Source organism: Malania oleifera, chromosome 4 (genome assembly GCF_029873635.1).
Source record: "Malania oleifera isolate guangnan ecotype guangnan chromosome 4, ASM2987363v1, whole genome shotgun sequence".
NCBI lineage: Eukaryota > Viridiplantae > Streptophyta > Magnoliopsida > Santalales > Ximeniaceae > Malania > Malania oleifera.
This window is the reverse complement of record NC_080420.1, coordinates 101389920-101404849: the sequence shown is the minus strand read 5'-3', so window position 1 is coordinate 101404849 and position 14930 is coordinate 101389920.

The window sequence follows — 14930 nt, the reverse complement described above, 5'->3', positions numbered from 1 at the left end:
AAAGAGATTAGGCTATAGATTGCTAGGAATATGAAATTTAGGGATTCTAAGTCCAGTCTTTCTCTGATACTTCTTAAGTTCCCAACATTCCTCTGCTTCTCTAGATATAGAGATGAACAGACTCTTTTCTAGTTTATCTGTTACTGTTACTCTAACCATTATTTGCTGATGAATTATTTTAGCAAATTTTTCTCTATCAATTTCTTTATGGTCTTCTAAAATGGCTTCCAATTCTTCTACCATTTCGATAATATTCCTAAAATTCTTCTTAAAGCCGAAGTGTTTGGGTGAATTAGAATTTCTTCTAATATTTTCCTTTTTATTTTAGATATTTTTGGAGTCCTTCCCAGTAAATTTACTAAACTAGTTCCTCTGGAGATCTAAACTAATCTTACTAGAGTCTCTTTCTGAGTCTCTAGAGTCACAATCCATTTTTTCCACTGTTTCACTGCATATTTCCTTAGCCTTTCTAACTTTTGGATACTGAAGCTCATTTCTCCATCTAACTAATCTAGCTTGCATAAATCGTCTTAGTTTTAATCCCTTGAAGTTCTTTACATAGGAACTACATGTTTTGATTTTCCTAAAAACAACTCATTAGTGCGAATACCCTTTACTTCAGCAATAAGTTCTTTTTCATGAGCTAGGTAGTTTTGTTCTGCACCATTGAAGCATCCACTCCAATATCTGCTAAGGTGTTCTGTTTTATCAATTTTTCTAATTTTTAAAACACATCCCCAAGCTATATTAGAAGGATCAGTTTCTAGGATAATTTCTAATTCATTCACATATGGATGTTCTAATCTAGGTAGATTTTGAATCTCATCCTTAAGGATCCTAATTACTTTAGTATCCCATTCCTCCCAATTCCATGGACTCTTACTAGAAACCTTCCTTTGGATTGGTAGTGTAGAGACACGAAGTATTATGGTATTTAAATAATAAAAAAGGGAGAAAAGGGGAATTAAAGGGGGGGGTCACAGCAGGTCCTCGTCGAAGCGTTCGTCGACGAAGTGGCTTATTGGGATTTTCTACGGGGACACGTGTCTCGTCAACGAGGAGTTATCGAGAGGGCTATTTCAAGGCCTAAATTCATTGATGAAAGTTATGAGTTCGTCGATGAACTCCTTTCTTTACCTCGTTGACGAAGTGATGTGTCTTGTCAACGAAGGCAGGTATATAAGTATGCTTAAATCGAATTTCAAGGTAGGAAATTTGCATGTGGCTCTCTCTCTCTTTAGGTTTTCGTCCGTTTCACCTTCTCTCCTCGATTCCGATCCCGTTCTTTGCCAGATTGACGATCCGAAGCCACCACGTCACTCCTGGGAAGATTCTCTTCAAACTTGCTGGAGTAATCCGTTGGTTAGGCCAACTTGGGAACCATCCCAAAAACATGGCGAGTGGATTATTTGAGCATTTTCAGTATTATCAGTTCATTTGAAGTCAGATTCTGCATTATATGCAAAAATAGTGAGGTTTTTTGAAGTAAAATTAAGATATTATATTTTTAGGAATAGGGTGTTTTGGGACCCTACGAACAAGGGTTGAGGACCCCAGTTGGTGGTATTTTAGGAACCCATGTAAAATGATATATGGATTATAATTTAGGATTTGTGCATGTGTGGATTTGGGGAGTATGTGTATGATAATTATTTAGGTTAACTCAGTTGTTTGATTTGGGAAATATACGTGTGTCATCTCAGGATATTGAAATTATGAATGCCGCACACGTGGGATTGTAAATAATAGTTAGTACTCAGATAGTTAGGTAAGGGAAATATGCTATGTTAGGAAATTTTAGTATGATAGTCAGTAGAAATTATATCTTTTACCATATTATAATATATTTGTTGAATCAGGTGTAATCCCAAGAGGGGGGTGAATTGGGTATTTAAAAAATTCCGTGGCACTTATTTACCACTCAAACCCTTTTTATATATTTACCAATGAATTCTTGTTACTCAATTACTTAAATGTAAGGATATCCAATCTATACATGCAATATACACAATTTAAATACAGTACTAAAAATAAATAGTAAAGGGAAGAGAGAGGACAAACACGGTTTTACGAAGTTCAGCCGACTTGGCTTACGTCCTCGCCTTGAGCAACCACTCAAGGATTCACTAAATCCCTGCTCCTTAAATGGGGACGGAGCTTCCCTTACAATCCGCTGCTTACAAGAGGCACAACTCCTTCCTACTCCGCTGCTTACAAGAGATACAGCTCTCTTCTCTCACACCGGTTCACACACCGAACCGCGTATACAATAGAATCTGAAAAATAACACTAAAAAATAATGCTTCTAACAAAAGCTTGTGAGTACAATTCAATTTCCTATCACATTAACATATGATTAAAACTTGAAGCTCATGAATGTATGAAAACTATACAATCGTTTTATGTATGATATGCTTCAACACACAAATCCCTATTTAACCAAAACTCCCACGTAAAGATATATTTAAAATGTTTTGGAGTATACTAGGGTTCTTGGTTTACTTTGCAAGAATGCACAAATATATTTGATGTGAACTTATTAATAAAACAAAACTTTGTCTTGAATATTAAATCAATCAAAATCACAAAGTTTTCTTTCAAGTATTCAATCACAAATTGAGTATATTGTTTTTCAGAAAATATCTCTCAATAAAATGTATAGTTATAAGTACCAAGGATATTTAATCAAACATTAATATATCTAAAATATAGATCCTTTAGCAAACACACACTTGAATCAAACCTTTCAATCAATCACACAACCTAAATCAAGTAATGATCTTGTTTAGAATAACTATGTATATGTATAGGCACTTTCAAGACCAATCTTTTAATCAAAATAGGTTTTTTCAATAATAAGCTCTATGAACAATATATATGTATATTTATATACTCTTGAATTAAAAAACAATCAACTGAGCTAACAAGCTTTCTCAAGTAATGATCTTTTCAAAAATCTATTTTTATACGTATGTGCACACTCAAGATCAAAACTTTTCTAATGATAATCAAGAACACGTAATGAGATGAGAAGTTCTTAAGAATAATAATTTGAAAGATCAAACCTCAATACTAGATTGAAGTACAGTTGAATGAATGAATGCCCTTTGATTTTCGGAATAGATTTGCCCAAAGAAGATGAAAGTAGAATGAAGTGCAGACAATCAGCTCAAGTTTCTCTACAATCTTGCAATACGATGTCTTCTTCTCTTGTTGTGTGTCTTAGCCTCGTTCTAGGGTTTAGATATTCAGTATATATAGTATCTTACCCTTAAAATTAATCTCAGCCGTTGGATCAAACAAATAGCTCGCGGGTTCGTTTAATAAAAATCACAATTTTAATTTTCATGCAAGTTTAGGCGTCTAAGGGTAAAAGCTCAGGCGACCGAAGTTCCTTAAGCCTTTGAAAAATCAAGTTGGAATGCAGGGTCAGGCGCCCAAAGAGGGAAGTTCAGGCTTCTGAAGTGGGTTCAAGCGCCTGAGGTTCCAAGGTCAGGTGACCGAAGAGCCTCGGCCAACTTGCTGTGTTTCCCATTAATTCTTTAGGCTACCAAACTTAATTTTTAGGGTACTAAAGAAATTCTTCAAGCTACTGAGGTTGAGTTCAGGCTACAGAAGTCCCCTTTTTCTCAATTTTTCTTTTCTCATTTAAAATTCTGCTTTGCTCCTTTTCTTGGGTCTTTTATAAAACAAATTTTCAATGATTTTAAGAACATTTCTAAGTCCATGGAAGTTCCCTAATGATGTACATGAAATGCATGAATCCCAAAATCATTCTAAGTTATGTTGAGCCTCAAATTAAATCATACGAGAATGTAACTACATGAATTCTAAATACCCATTCCCAAGATGTTCTTGAATTTTGCCACTTGCATCTTGATTCTTGTACTCTTTGAGTTCCATGGATCTTGACAAGATTTGTTAGCTTTACTTTGTGACTTCCATGACTCGTTATCCTTCCGTGCATGTTTAATATAGTTCTTGTTCACAAACTTAATGCACAAATCAAATACCAAGTGATTTATCATTATCAAAATCGGATTTGACTCATAGAGTCAACAATCTCCTCCTTTTTTATGATGACAAATGCACGAGCAAAAATATATAATGGGTTACACCTAACAAGGCTCCCCCTCAATTAATGCATCAAATAATCAATGAATGAAAATATGCTCATATTCATACACAAAGTGTTTAGCCTAAATCCAAATGAAATATGAAATATACTTATAATAAATATGCTCATGATGTTTCAACCATGACATCAAACAACTGTTTTTCCCCCTTTGCATATCTCCCTCTTGCAATTAGTTTTACCAACATTCTTTGCTTCAATTTTATTATTTTGGCTTCCAAATTTTCTCCCTCTTTTGACATCAACAAAAAGGTGTAAACTAACAAAGCATAAGTAGACGTACCCTTATGTTCTTCTCCCCTTAGACATCTTAAGGTTTTAAACTATGTCTAATTGTTGAGTAATGCAGTACCAAGTGATTATATCGTAAGTAACGTTGTCCCCCTAAATTATATCATCTAACATGATTCTAAGCAACCTCTCGACTATGCATGAGACCTAATTCATGCCTACTTTGGATAAACCTATCCTTCGCAAGTGGTTTCGTGAATATATCTGCCCATTGTTCATCCGTACATACAAACTCTAGTGTTACATCCCCTTTTTGTACATGATCACGAAGAAAATGATGTCGTATTTCTATGTGCTTAGTTCGTGAATGTGATGTGAGATTCTTTGAGATATTTATTGCACTCGTATTATCGCATCTTATAGGGATTGTTTCATAACTTAATCCAAAATCCCTCAGTTGTTGCTTCATGTAAAGCATTTGAGCACAATAACTACCTGCCACTATGTATTCAGCCTCAGCTGTGGAAAGTGCAACTGAATTTTGTTTCTTGGAAAACCAAGAGACCAATGAGTGTCCTAAGAAATGACAAGTACCACTAGTGCTCTTCCTATCCACTTTGCTACCCGCAAAATCAGCATCTGAATAACTAAGAATCTCAAAGGATGTGTACTTAGGATACCATAACCCAATGTCCACGGTTCCTGTCACATATCTAAGTATCCGTTTAACAGCTAGCAAATGAGACTCCTTTGGTGCAGACTGAAATATTGCGCACAAACATATGCTAAATATTTTATCTGGTCTACTGGAAGTCAGGTATAACAAGCTACCTATCATTCCATGATATAGCTTGACGTCTACTGGTATACCTTGTTCATCTTTGTCTAATTTCAATGAAGCGCTCATAGGTGTACCTAGTATTTTCCCGTCTTCCATATTAAACTTTTTGAGTAAGTCTCTAATATACTTTGATTGATTTATGAATATTTCATGATTTTCTTGTTTGATCTGAAGTCCTAGGAAGGAATTTAGTTCACCCATCATGCTCATCTCAAATTCATTTTGCATGGTATTGGCAAATTCATTACACAATTCTTTATCTGTAGCGCCAAATATGATGTCATCTACATATACTTGTACTAGAAGAATATCATCTTTCTTAGACTTTATGAACAGGGTTGTATCTATCTTTCCACTTATAAATCCATTTTCTAATAAAAAACCGCTTAATCTTTCATACCAAGCTCTAGGAGTTTGCTTTAAACCGTACAAGGCTTTTGTCAGTCTATAAACATGATCTGGATTCTTATGGTTTTCAAAGTCTGGGGGTTGTTCTACATACACTTCTTCATTTATGTAGTCATTTAAAAATGCACTTTTGACGTCCATTTGATATAACTTGAAATCCTTAAAAACTGCATATGCTAAAAGCATTCGAATGGCTTCCATTCTCTAGGTGGTTTATTAATCTCATTTGTAGTTTGATCAATTTCAATTGATGGTTCTTTTAGTTCATTTTTCTTTTCTGAATCATTCTCAATTGATAGTTCTTCTAGTTCCTTGTTTAATTCAATTTCATCTTCGTCAGTTCTTTTGGAGAAGGGATTTGACTCATCGAACACTACATGAATAGATTCTATGATAGTCAATGTTCGTTTGTTATATACTCTATAGGCTTTACTATCTAAAGCATACCCTAATAAGATACCTTCATCTGATTTCACATCAAACTTTCCTAGATGCTCGTTGTCTCTAAGTACAAAGCACTTACAGCCAAAGACATGAAAATATGATATATTTGGTCTATGGCCATTCCATAATTCATAAGGAGTCTTATTAAGTGATGGTCTAATCAGAACTCTATTTATCACATAGCAGACGGTATTCACTACCTCGGCCTAGAAGTATTTAGGTAATTTATGTTCGTTAAGCATAGTTTTGGTCATTTCTTGTATAGACCTATTCTTCCTTTCAACTACACCATTCTGTTGATGTGTTCTAGGAGCTGAAAAATTATGGGCAATTCCTAATGAATTACAATAGTCTTCCATGTTTTGATTTTTAAATTCTCTACCCCTATCACTTCGAATTTTAGTAATTGTATATTCCTTTTCATTTTGAACTTTCTTGCACAGGTTTATAAATTTTTCACATGCTTCATCTTTTTGACCTAAGAATAGTACCCATGTATATCTTGAAAAATCATCAACTATGAAAAAAGCGTATGATTTTCCTCCTAAATTCTGAATTGGGTTTGGCCCAAATAAATCTAAGTGTAGCATTTGGAGTGGCCTACTAGTGGAGATCTCTTTCTTCTTCTTAAAGCTTGTTCTTGCATGTTTTCTTAGTTGGCATGCATCAAAGATTTTATCTTTCACAAATTTAGTCTTAGGCAGTCCTTTAACTAATTATTTCTTAACTAGTTTTGAGATTAAATTTATGTTTGCGTGTCCTAGTCTCCTATGCCAAATCTAGCTTATTTCATTCATAGCAGATAAGCATGTCACACTCTATGAAGTTAAGTTATCAAAGCTTGTGGTATATACGTTTTCATGACGCTTAGCAATGAACAGTATCTTATTATCAGTTTTGTGTTCAACTATACACTTGTCATGTTCAAATGATACTTTGTAGCCTTTATCACATAGTTGACTTATGTTCATTAAATTGTGCTTTAAACCTTCAACCAATAAAATATCATCTATAATGAGTGAGGAATCATTACCGACTTTACCGACACCTGTGATCCTTTCCTTAGCATTATCTCCAAAAGTAACAAACCCTTCATCATTGGGTATGATGGATGTGAATTTTGCTTTATCCCCGGTCATGTGACGTGAGCATCCGCTATCCATATACCATCTATCTTTTGAGGATGCTGATCTTAAGCAAATCTGCAAGACACGATTAAACAACTAGCTTTGGTACCCAGATTGTCTTGGGTCCAGGAGGGTTAGTGATAGATTGACCTTTGACCTTCCATACTTTCTTTATTTTTACATCTTTATTTTTGAAAGGACAGTCGAATTGTATGTGACCCAACCTTCTACATTTAAAGCATGTAGTATTTCTATAATAATTCTTACTTGGAGCATATGACTTTGACTCTTTTGTAAAATAACTCATGTAAAGATGTCTTTTCTTTATATTTTCCTTACCATTAAAACTAAACCCTTCCTTTTCTCGGGAATTTCTTTGAGATCGTAGGAGTTTTTCAAAATTATTTTGTCCTTCAGTAAATTTACAAATAATTTCATATTTATCTTTCAAATCCTTTTCTAACTCCTCAATTTTCAAATCTTTATCATTTATAAAAGATGCATGGGATTCATTTTGGTGTTCAACTAGATTTGAAAGTTCTTTGACTTTACTTCTTAACTCAGAAATTTTCTTTATTTTCTTCTCAAGCATTTTAATAGTGTACAGGTATTCTTATTTCAGTTCATCATATGAAATCATATCATTTTCATTTTCAGATTCACTAGAATTATATGAAGATGATGAAAAAGATGATTGTACCTCAAGGTCATCATGTGTCATTAGACACAAATTGGCAACCTCATCATCATTGGATTCAAATTCTGAACCACTAGTGATGTGTGTATCCCAGCCAACTTTCAGCACCTTCTTCTTTTTCTTTGAGGCTTTCACGAGCTTGGGGCACTCAGGCTTGATGTGTCCAACTTCTCGGTAGTTGTAGCATGTGGGTGGATCCTCCTTCTTTTTCTTCATGCTTTGCTATTCTCTTTCTGATTTAGAGTTCTGAAATTTTTTATTGAATTTCTTGTTCTTCTTCAAGAACTTCCCGAACTTCTTTGTTAGTAAGGTCATGTTATCATCCGTTTCGGAATCGCTTCCTTCACTTGAATAGCTTGATGATGCCTTAAGTGCAGTGACCTTCTTAACCTTGCTTTGCACATTTTTCCTCTCAATTATTGCTAGGTCATAGGTGATGAGTGATCCAATGAGTTCGTCCACCGACATCTCCTTGAGATTTCTCCCTTCTTCTATTGCCTAGCTTTCGCTTCCCACACTGAAGGTAATCCCCTGAGTATTTTCCTGATCAACTCATAAGTAGGGTAAGTTTTTCCAAGATCATTTAAAGAGTTAATGATGTGTGTGAATCTAGTGTACATGGATTGTATGGATTCATCAGTCGTCATTTTAAATGCTTCATATTCACTAGTGAGCATGTCTATTCTACTATCCTTGACTTCCTTAGTCCCTTTATATGTAACTTCTAATTTTTTCCAAATTTCTTTAGCTGAGTTACATGCCATTACCCTATTAAATTCATTGACATCTAATGCAAAGAAAAGTAAGTTCATGGCAGTGGCATTGATTTGTACGGACTTCCAATCCTCTTCAGTATATTCATCTTCAATTTTAGGTACGTTAATCTTATCAATTACTTTCATGGGAATGTTATTTCCCTTAGTCACAATTTTCCAAATCTTCCAATCTACGTTCAGTAGATGTATGCTCATCCTACGCTTCCAATAGGTGTAATTTACACCATAGAAAATGGGTGGTCTAGTGGATGAGTGTCCCTCACTGAATGGAGTTACACCAATGTGTCACATGTGATCGTTTTACAAATTAACTATCAAGTCTATGTAAACCCGCTCTCATACCAAATGTTGAATCAGGTATAATCCCAAGAGGGGGGGTGAATTGGGTATTTAAAAAACTTTGTGACACTTATTTACCGCTTAAACCCTTCTTATATATTTACCAATGAATTCTTGTTACTTAATTACTTATATGTAAGACTATCCAAAATATACATGCAATATACACAATTTAAATACAGTGCTGAAAATAAAGAGTAAAGGGAAGAGAGAGGACAAACACGGTTTTACGAGATTTAGCCGACTTGGCCTACGTCCTCGCCTTAAGCAACCACTCAAGAATTCACTAAATCCCTGCTCCTTGAATTGGGACGGAGCTTCCCTTACAATCCATTGCTTACAAGAGGCACAGCTCCCTCCTACTTCGCTGCTTATAAGAGAAACAGTTCTCTCCTCTCACACCAGTTCACACACATTTATACAATAGAATCTGAAAAATAACACTCAAAAACAATGCTTCTAACAAAAGCTTGTGAGTACAATTCAATTTCCTATCACATTAACATATGATTAAAACTTGAAGCTCATGAATGTATGAAAATGATACAATCGTTTTATGTATGATATGCTTCAACACACAAATCCCTATTTAACCAAAACTCCCACGTAAAGATATATTTAAAATGTTTTGGAGTATACTAGGGTTCTTGGTTTACTTTGCAAAAATGCACAAATATATTTGATGTGAACTTATTAATAAAACAAAACTTTGTCTTGAATATTAAATCAATCAAAATCACAAAGTTTTATTTCAAGTGTTCAATCACAAACTGAGTATATTGTTTTTCATAAAATATCCCTCAATAAAATGTATAGTTATAAGTACCAAGGATATTTAATCAAATGTTAATATATCTAAAATATAGATCCTTTAGCAAACACACACTTGAATCAAACCTTTCAATCAATCACACAACCTAAATCAAGTAATGATCTTGTTTAGAATAACTATGTATATGTATAGGCACTTTCAAGATCAATATTTTAATCAAAATAGGGTTTTCAATAATAAGCTCTATGAACAATATATATGTATATTTATATACTCTTGAATTAAAAAACAATCAACTGAGCTAACAAGCTTTCTCAAGCAATGATCTTTTCAAAAATCTATTTTTATACGTATGTGCACACTCGAGATCAAAAATTTTCTAATGATAATCAAGAACACGTAATGAGATGAGAAGTTCTTAAGAATAATAACTTGAATGATCAAACATCAATACTAGATTGAAGTACAGTTGAATGAATGAATGCCCTTTGATTTTCGGAATAGATTTGCCCAAAGAAGAAGAAAGTAGAATGAAGTGCAGACAATCAGCTTAACTTTCTCTACAATCTTGCAATACGATGTCTTCTTTTCTTGTTGTGTGTCTTAGCCTCATTCTAGGGTTTAGATATTTAGTATATATAGTATCTTATCCTTAGAATTAATCTCAACCGTTGGATCAAACAAATAACTCGCGGGTTCGTTTAATAAAAACCACAATTTTAAATTTCCTACAAGTTCAAGCGCCTGAAGGTAAAAGCCTAGGTGACCGAAGTTCCTTAAGCCTTTGAAAAATCAAGTTAGAATGCAGGGTCAGGCGCCTAAAGAGGGAAGTTCAGGCTTCTGAAGTGGGTTCAGGCGCCTGAGGTTCCAAGGTCAGGTGACTGAAGAGCCTCGGCCAACTTGTTGTGTTTCCCATTAATTCTTTAGGCTACCGAACTTAATTTTCAGGCTACTAAAGAAATTCTTCAAGCTACTGAGATTGAGTTCAGGCTACAGAAGTCCCCTTTTTCTCAATTTTTCTTTTCTCATTTAAAATTTTGCTTTGCTCCTTTTCTTGGGTCTTTTATAAAACAAATTTTCAATGATTTTAAGAACATTTCTAAGTCCATGGAAGTTCCCTAATGATGTACATGAAATGCATGAATCCTAAAATCATTCTAAGTTATGTTGAGCCTCAAATTAAATCATACAAGGATGTAACTACATGAGTTCTAAATACCCAATCCCAAGATGTTCTTGAATTTTTCCGCTTGCATCTTGATTCTCGTACTCTTTGAGTTCCATGGATCTTGACAAGATTTGTTTGCTTTACTTTGTGACTATCATGACTCGTTATCCTTCTGTGCATGCTTAATATAGTTCCTGTTTACAAACTCAATGCACAGATCAAATGTCAAGTGATTTGTCATTGTCAAAACCAGATTGGACTCATAGAGTCAACAATATTTGTATCGTAGAAAATATAGATTTTAGAACAAGTGAATTTATTTATTTAAATTGTGTGGCATGAGTTTATAGCAAACTAGTACAGTATTTATACAGTTTACAAATACCATGTTTTACAATGTATTAGGCAGAAAATATCATGGAATAAATATATATATTTTTTAAATTTTTATAAAATGATGGTTTTCAGTATACATACAGATAGAAATTTTATAAAATATTCAAAATACCTTGATTTCAATTAGATAATCAGATATACAGACATAAATGTTCAGTCAGTTATTCAGATTAGCAAATCAATTTTATAATATTTTAGTTATTATAAAATCATGGTAAAATAGTAATATAAATATATCAGTTACATATGTATATAGTATTAGACCTGATGGACTAGATTCAGCCAGCAGAGCACAGTACCGTAGCTATTTTTAATTCATAGTGCAACCACATTTACTCAGATAGTATGTGGTATTCAGCAGTCGATCGTGCCTACATTATGAACAAGCTCCCCTTCAAATAAGGGTTGAGGAGACCGATCTGACTTTCGAAATTCAGTTGGCTTACCCTGGTCAGCCAACCAGGATAGGTCTCACCTTCGGACCGTACAACCCTGTCATAAGGGGTTAAATCATGATTTTCAAATATCCATCTAGGGAAATTTTCTCAATTATTATATTATATGTGTTTCGCAGACTCAATTATTTATGTAATTCCAAATCAGTTTTATAACATGTAAACTCACCTACCACACACTAGTAATAGTATATTTCGTCTTACTGAGCGTTGTCCCTTTCCAATGATTTAATATTTTTCAAGTGATCCATCTAGGCAAGCAAATCGGGCTCGCAGGTAAAGGGTACTACAGTAGTGCCCTGATTGTAGGGTGAGTAGTTTTAGGTAGTTATTTTGAGTAGTCCCTAGGTCCAGATGAAGGTGTTTTGAGTACTATGATGTATGTATATTTTGAGAAATATTCTAACACTCTAGTATTGAATATATGCTTATGGTTGTATGTTATTCACTTCTCTCTACTTAGGTTATTTATGGTGTCTCAAATTCCATGGGTTCTATCTAGTCTGTGATGTAGGTTTGATTTATATTAAAAGGTATCAAAGTAGTGAAATCTCACAGTATGTACAAAGAAAAGAAAAAAATAATAATAGGAAGAAAAAGCAAGTTGTTACAGTTTGGTATCAGAGCCTAGATTGCTAGGTTCTGTAGACTTTAGAGTGCAGCGGAAGCAATACCAAAGTATAGGGAATGATTTGAGCTTTTGTTCTGTAGTTTGGGTGCAGGATTTCTATGGTGGTTTCTGTGTCTTTTCTGGGGTAACGATTTCAAGAAAGTCATAGTAAACTATTGTCAGGTCATGTGTCTAGGTTACAAGATTTGATTGTGAATTAAGATTAGGGGGAATAGTCTACAGTGAATACAATATTTTAGTTGAATGAAATAAATTAGATTTGCTTAAGAGATAGGGTCCTTAAAATGTGTTCTTTGTCTTTTCAGGATGGACCTAGGGAGTAGTGGTACGAATGCTAAGGGTGATAGAGCAGGACCTTCCAGTATAGGAGGTGGAGATACTGATGCAGTATTACGCAGTGTCACCCAGCAGGTGATGGTTGAGATGGCCAAGAGTTCATGGGAGCGTAGTTGCACAATCAAGCAGTTTACATGGATGAAGCCCCCATCTTTTGCTGGAGGAGCTGACCCGATTATAGCTGAAAATTGGGTTCAGGACATTGAAGAGACATTGACAGTGCTTCCATGTATAGATGAATAGAAGGTAGTATTTGCAACGTTCAAACTAACAGGAGAGGTAAAACGCTGGTGGAGATCAGCAAGATAGATTGAGGAGCAAAGGCCAGATCCACTGCTGGTGACGTGGAGTCGATTCAAGGAGCTGTTCTTCAAGTGATATTTTCCTGCTATCATTCGAAATGTGAAGGTAGCAAAGTTTATGCACTTAGTCTAGGGGCAAAAACAATATCTCAATACGCAGCTTGATTTATTGAGTTGTCTCAATTTGCTCCGCATTTGACACCAGACGAGGAGAAGAAGGTAAGAAAGTGTGAAGAAGGCCTAAGGCAGAACTTGTTTGAGCAGGTTATCGGTTTCCGGGCTCAGACATTCGCAGAGGTCGTAGATAGGGTTGCGGTTATTGAGAGTGGCATGTAGAGAGGCATCACAGATCAGGGTCAGAGAAAGAGGGCTACACCTCAGGATTTTCAGGTAGGTTCCAGTCGAGGCCCATGAAGAGGAGACTATTATAGGGGAGGTCAGAGACAGATGACAGGATCTCGTGAGAATTAAGGAGTGCAAACCTACCTTGTGTGTCAAACATGTAGGAAACAACATTTGAGAGAGTGCCAAGCTGGGAGATACATCTGTTATCATTGTAGGAGACTTGGCCATGTGGAATGAGCATGCCCAAGACCGCCGATCCAGGTTCCAGCTCCCAAACCCTACCATGGAGGTTATCAGGCGCCTCGTGGAGGCTAGCAGAGGAATATATCTCTGGCGAGGGTATATGCGTTGATGTCAAGAGATGCTAAGGCAGTTGGAGGCATTGTCACAGGTATATTTACTACTTTCCTGTATCAAGCTATTTTTTTATTTGATACAGGTGCCACCCATTCTTTTGTCTCAACGAGGTATGCTAAGTTAGCTGGGATTGAAGCATAGTTGTTAGATGTTGTTAGTCATGCTGATTAGATCTACTGTGAGATGTGGGAAGGTACTTAGGAATTTTTCAATGGCCATCCAAAGGAAAGTATTACTAGCTGATCTTGTTGTAGGGATTTGATGTAATACTGGGTATGAATTGGCTGGCAGCAAAACACGCCAGTATTGATTGTCATTAGAAAGAAGTAATTTTTAGACCCCTTGGTGAGCAAGAATACATATTTGTGGGTTCACGTGTGCGTGCCTCGCCACAATTGGTATCAGCCATGCAAGCAAGTAGACTACTTCTGGATGAAGGTCAGGGGTTTATGGCTTTTGTAAAAGAGGTGTCAGGAAATGAATTAGAGCTTGATAGTATGCTAGTGGTAAGAAAATTTCCAGATATTTTTTCAGAAGAGCTACCGGGGTTGCCTCCTGATCGTGAGGTACATTTTGCTATAGATTTACCTCCAAGGATAGCACCGATCTCTAAGGCTCCATATTGTATGGCTCCAGTTGAATTGAGAGAATTAAAGGATCAGTTATAGGATCTATTGAATAAAGGGTTTATTGGACCCAATGTATCACCTTGGGGAGCACCAGTGCTATTCGTAAAGAAGAGAAACGGGTCTATGAGGATGTGCATAGATTACAGGGAGATAAACAAGATAACCATTAAGAACAAATATCCTCTACCCCGTATAGATGATTTATTTGATCAGCTTCAGGGTACATAGGTCTATTCTAAAATTGACCTCAGATTAGGCTATCATTAGGTGAAGGTTAAAGCAAGAAAATATCTCTAAGACGACATTTCGAACCAGATACAGGCACTACGAGTTTCTGGTGATGCCATTCGGGTTGACTAATGCACCAACAGTATTTATGGATTTAATGAATCAGGTGTTTCATCAATTTATAGACCAGTTCGTGGTGGTTTTTATTGATGATATATTGGTTTACTCGAGAAGTTTTGAGGAACATGAGACACATTTACGGCTGACACCTAAGACGCTCAGGAAAAAGAAATTGTATGCCAAGTTTAGTAAA